This window comes from Carassius auratus, chromosome 40 (assembly GCF_003368295.1).
Source record: "Carassius auratus strain Wakin chromosome 40, ASM336829v1, whole genome shotgun sequence".
NCBI classification, from domain to species: domain Eukaryota; kingdom Metazoa; phylum Chordata; class Actinopteri; order Cypriniformes; family Cyprinidae; genus Carassius; species Carassius auratus.
In genome coordinates, this window is record NC_039282.1 from 3,667,704 (window position 1) to 3,673,703 (window position 6,000).

At 38.8% G+C, this 6,000-nt stretch overlaps 1 long non-coding RNA gene across 2 annotated transcripts in view; it reads left to right on the plus strand.

Moving 5' to 3' along the window:
- The window catches only part of LOC113058277 (uncharacterized), a 27,988-nt gene extending 26,365 nt beyond the window's left edge, over positions 1 to 1,623 (plus strand). The window contains exons 4-5 of one of the 2 annotated variants that reach the window (XR_003277948.1): positions 1,175 to 1,240; positions 1,327 to 1,416. This is a non-coding gene — a long non-coding RNA (uncharacterized LOC113058277). Of the gene's footprint in view, positions 1 to 1,174; positions 1,241 to 1,326 lie in introns of both variants that reach the window. The other variant, XR_003277947.1, reaches the window with a different exon arrangement.
- The last annotated feature ends 4,377 nt before the right edge of the window (positions 1,624 to 6,000 follow it).

Sequence of the window (6,000 nt, forward strand, 5' to 3'; positions counted from 1 at the left end):
TGTATATTTTGCAGACTCGTTGTTTTGCTGGCACTTTGTATGGTGTAGCATCAGTTTTTTAAGGACTAATTCACCCAAAAATGAAAATCTGTCATAATTTACTCACTTTCATATCTTGAAGAGAGGTTTGTGTGTGACGCCCAAAGTCCAATGAGGTTTGTTTTAGCATGTGATGTTTGCATGAGCCTCCATGTTTACCAGTGCACTCTATGTACAGTATGTGTGTTATACAGTACGTGAATAAAAGCCTAAATGAAATCTGTCCATCATATAAAGCAATTCTATATCTTCACTAGATTTAGAAAAAAAAAACACCCAATTCATATGGATTTGTTTTACGGCACTTTATAACCTTTTTGGATATTTTTAAGGTTTGGCTACTTTGGCTTTTATTGGAGGGACACAAACCTTTCAGGTTTAATTTAAAATATTAAGTTTCAAAGATTAAAATGATGACAGAATTTTCCTTTCATCTCTTTAATTATGATGACAGTCTTTTCCATTTACAATAATGAATGACAGCTTGTTTTGTCCTTTTGAAAGAATTTATTTAAAAAGTACAGAAAGTTAGAGTTATAGATTCAAAGTTTATAAAGCTTTTAAGTGCTACTTAAGTGTATAGAAAAGCAGTGTGTATGCTACTTTAAAGGAACAGTTCACCCAAAAATTTAAATTATGTAATTAATTACCCTAGTAGTGTCATTCCAAACCCATAAGACCTTCATTCATCTTCAGAACACAAGCTAAGATATCAATAAAATCCGAGAGCTCTCTGAACCTGCATAGACAGAAAGACAAATGCCGCATGGACTATTTTAACAATGTCCTTTTTACCTTTCTGGGCTTGAACTTCATACTTCCGTTGCTGTCTGTCTATGCAGGGTCAGACAACTCTCGGATTTCATCAAAAATAACTTAGTTTGTGTCCCAAACGTGAACAAAGGCATACTGGTTTGAAACGTCATGAGGGTGAGTAATAAATGACAGAATATTTGGGTGAACTATCACTTTAAACAAGAAAATAAGTGTTATTATCTTATTAATCAAATCACATTTCAGATGCTGACTGGATGATTTTCCTCTTTAATGGTGAAGCTGTGTTCTCCTCTTTCTTAACCTTGTTCTTCTTTCCCTCTGGATGCACATGCTTCTCTTTTTCTTCTCTGTTCATCAGCTCATGGCTGTTGCTGCCCATGCCATCAGGTGCTATGAATCCTGGAGACGCACCTACATAAAGAAGGTAGTCTTTTTGTTATCAAGTTGCATTTTGCTATTCTGGATTTATTTTTCAAATTATAGACATTTCTAACCAACTGTGAACGTTAGACTGCGAGCACCCAAAGCATCTGCGGTTGTGGAGAAGCCTACAGCTGCACTCAGTTGCACTTCACCACCAGCTGAGGAAACACGAAAAAGGTGGAAACAATGTTTACCACAAAAACACATACACACAATCTCAGGAACAAGCTCAGAGAAACCTAATAGTGTGCCTAAGAATAGTAAATAATAAATGACTTTCCTGGTTTTCCCTACAGTATGCCTCTAAAAGACACAACATTAGATCAAAACTGTTGAGTAAATAATGACAGCATTTAAATTTTTGGGTGAACAAACCCTTTTTAAGAGGAATATTAAATAAATGTACCTACCAGTATCCTGATTCTGCCCATGAACTCGTCCCCTACAAATGATTTTGTTGGAAATAACTAATTTAGCAAATTTTCACTAATAACTAATAACTCATTCAAAAGGCTAAAAACGAAATGTCTGTATAACACAACATGTGTCAGATATATTTCAGAAGGTTTACCTGTGATACGACCCAGTCACAAACGGAGCGCACCTCTTTAAGGGAAAGGATTTGTCATCATAAACCACTTCAGCATCCAACCCGAATTGGTCATCCTGACACTGGACTGAAATCTGCAAAGAGTTTCAACACATTATCTAAAATGTGCAAGTCTTTAAGCAGATATTTTATTGAATATTTTAATAAACCAAAACAAACATACAATGTCTTTATACTGGACTGGGACCGGAAAAGAAAAAAAATGAACATTTAAAAAAGGCAAACCAGTGGATATAGCAAAATATTTTTAGACTCAATAATTATTCCAATTACTAAACATTTCCTAAGCATGACCTTAGCAATCCAAAATTCGTGCTAAGCAATCCAAAAGCCCCAAGTGATTCAATATGTATCTGACTGCATTGTGCTCTGATCTTTTGGATGTGCCTTCTGTCCTCCATCCCATCTAAAACACATTTTAGGCAACAGACTTGACCAGAAACCTACAATGAAATTAACCGAATAGTTACTGTGATTTTTTTTTCATCACTGTCCTACACAATATGATTATAACACCAGGTTTTTAAAAACAAAACACAAACATTCGCCTTGCCCACAAGACCTAGCCACACAGGCTAATGCTAAACCCACTTTCAAACACTATCAAAATCTGCAAACACACCATTCGGCAATAAAGGAAGTTTTGGTTTTAATTTTCCTTAGAAAATAACTTTTCATTCTGCATTTTGTGCATATAAATTTGCATTCAAAATACCCTTTGTCTTCCACGTGTCATGGCCAACTGTGTTGCCTCCTGAACTTTCGATTTCATGTGGCATCCGGGTTACTCTTTGCATATAGTGCCGTTGCATTCTGTGCACACTCATACTGACTCATAACAGTCATATTTGATTAATTTATAGAAGATAGTATACTAGTTTCATTTCCTTGTTTTTCTAAAATATAAAAGAATATAATTAAGTGAATGTGATGTTTACTTACTCTTAATTGCATGTTATTTGCAATTAAGTAAGAATGTATCGTAGTTTAAATGTATATTAAATGCATTTAGTAGAACTGGTAAACTAAAATATACTTTAATCTCATTTCTGTTGACTTGACTTAATTAACTTGTATTTAATGTATTTAAATATATTTGTAATCACACATTTGTAATGATCAAATTGCAAGTTAATTCATTCAAAATATATATGACCTTTAAATGGAATATTGAATAACACGCTACGGTTATAATTAGAATTAACAAACATTATTAAAGCAGAAGCAATGTTTAAAGACTTCTTTGTGTGAATGTAATGTGAAAGTTTTCCATGTAATACCCTCAGGTAACACCTGGAAATTCACTCCTCTTTCTCCTCCCGGCAATAGCATGCCATTATTGAAACTAATCCTGTCAGACTTCATCTTATCATCGTTTTCTGTCCGGCAGTTGAACTAGACAACTTCCTGTTTTCTAGAAAATGGCACATCACTGGTTGTCTTTGGTATCTCCAACATCCATGTGACATACAGCCAAGTATGGTGACCCATACTCAGAATCCGTGCTCTGCATTTAACCCATCCGAAGTGTACACACAAACCGTGAACACACACACACACCATGAACACACACCCAGAGCAGTTGGCAGCCTTTTAGCTGCGGCGCCCGGGGAGCAGTTGGGGGTTCAATGCCTTGCTCAAGGGCACCTAAGTCGTGGTATTGCCGGCCCGAGACTCGAACCCACAATCCTAGAGTTAGAAGTCAAAATCTCTAACCACCAAGCCACAACTTTCCCTCAAGTGTATGTTGGGAAAAGTTAGAACGAAACTCTAACTTGGTACCTGCCCTCCAGTACCATGATTGGACACCCCTGTCCTAGCTGGCCTCGTTCAACCTCACAAAACGACGCACCCCGTAACACAAAAAGCAGGTGGAGCAAGACCTCATTCCATACCAACATGAGCCAGACCTCATCCTAACACGTAACGTGACAAACATCATATTACTTGACCACATCTCTTACTTCTCTACTTCTATTGTCACTCTGCCTTGAGGCTCACCATGGCCTCCTCCTCTGTCTGCTTTTGCTGTAACTGCCATAACCTTCTCTCTCTCCATATGCTTTTCCTTTGTGGTCTCTGCATTCCTCTCCCTCACCAACCATATTTTCTTCTCTCAGTGTCAATAAAACAACAGTCACTAAATGCGCCACCTTAACTTCCTGACTTGAGAACATCTTTCCTCTCAAATCCAGGCTAGCATGTGCAACACCTCAAGACCCTGGCAAAAATATGTTTTTTTTTTTATAGCCACAGGCTCAGAGCTGCTGAGAAAATGGAGTCAGATGGCCTGGTGAAGTATAATTATCTTCTATAGTGTTTCTGTTGCTTTGGTCTTCCACCAAAACAAAATCAGCAACACCTCAAATTATTCAAAACATTCTCCTTTCTACTCTGTACATAACCAGCTCCTCCCACCTCTTCTCGGACTTTGCCAGCTATTTCACCAACAAGATGACAACCATCAGCAACCAGTTCTCTGCACTACTTACCTCTAGCCTACCTCCATTCACACATATTCCTCTCCTCCCACAAAGAATGAGGTCTGTACATTTCAATTTGCCAGTCATCCTGCAACTTGTCCCTAGACTCAATCCCTTCCCACCATTTTCAGGAGATCTCACCAGCATTGATAAAAATAAGATCACAAGATGTACATATTGGACAAAAGGCCAAGTTCAGATGATCTTATTTCTGACTTGGGCATCACAGGTACATTCCTTCAGTGGCTTCAGTCTTAGCTCACAGGCAGATCTTTGAAGGTTTCACGGAGAGGATAGATTACTGATTCACATCAGCTTATCTATGTAGTGCCTCAAGGTTCGGTGTTTGCACTTCTTCTTTTCTCAATTTGGACAACTGTACTGTTGATGATTATGGCGAGTGGGGCAGGTCCGAGAGCCGTAGGAACAGAGCGAGGCCGGTGGAGTGATTTGGAAATGAGCGACACCTGCTCCACTCACCGATCTCCTCCGTGGGACTCAAGATCGGTGAGTGCTCGATGGCACCATGGAAGCGCGTCCCTCCTTCCTCGGCACCAGTGTAACGAAGTACAAACTTTATAATCATGGGGAAGAAGGAGAAGGGAACCAGCGAACATTTAAATAAAGCTTTTAATATCAAAATAAACACAAAACAGCCTGACAGCCCCTCACGGACCACTGCCGCGCACAAACACAATCAAAACACAAAATAAAGCCCAGACCTGGTGCTCTCTAGTCCTTCACTGTCGTCACTCCTCTTTTGTATCCTTCCGATCTCCTCCGTGGGACTCGAGACCGGTGAGTGGAGCAGGTGTCGCTCATTTGCCAATCACTGCACCGGCCTGGCTCCATTCCCCAGCTCTCGGCACCACTCGTCACAATGATAATAAAGGCGTATGTCTTCTACCACTGTTATGCAAATGATACACGGCTCTATCTATCATTTCAACCTGATGATTCCACTGTGCAACTCGTATCTCTGTCTGCTGCTCGGACATCTCTGCTTGGAAGAAGAGCACCATCAACAGCTCAACCTTGAGCAGAGCACCTTGTAAGGCCTGCAAATCTGTCAGTTGACCACAACATTACTGGGCACCTGGGGACGCCAACACTAACACCAACCAGGACAGCAAGGAACCTGGAGGTACATTTTGATGGCCAACTGATCTTTTCCACCCACATTTCTACAATAGATCGTTATGGTTCGCACTGTACAGAATTAGGAAATTCAAGTTCTTCCTGGTTGTCCAAGCTTTTGTCATTATAAGACTGGACTACTGCTGTGCTCTACTGCCAGGCCCTTCAGCCAGCATGACAAATATTGCTCTTTGATAAATTGCTTTTGTTGTTCTTATGTACAGTAAGTTGCTTTGAAAAGTGAATGCTAAATGCATAAAGGTAAATGTGTAATCAAGTACTTGACATGCTTTAGTATGAATTAATATATTTATCAACACATCAGAAATGTACTTCTTTAAAGCATGAAGAACATTTTTTTTATTTGACATTTCAAGGTTTTTAAAAGCATACATAAGTGAGTTAAGAAAGTCATGAAGTATACGCTCTTTAAGTGCACTGATGTTTCTAATGTGATTTCATTAATATTATATTATCAGCAAGTACAGTTTACATTACAGTACACATTTAATAAAATTAAGCAACTACTTT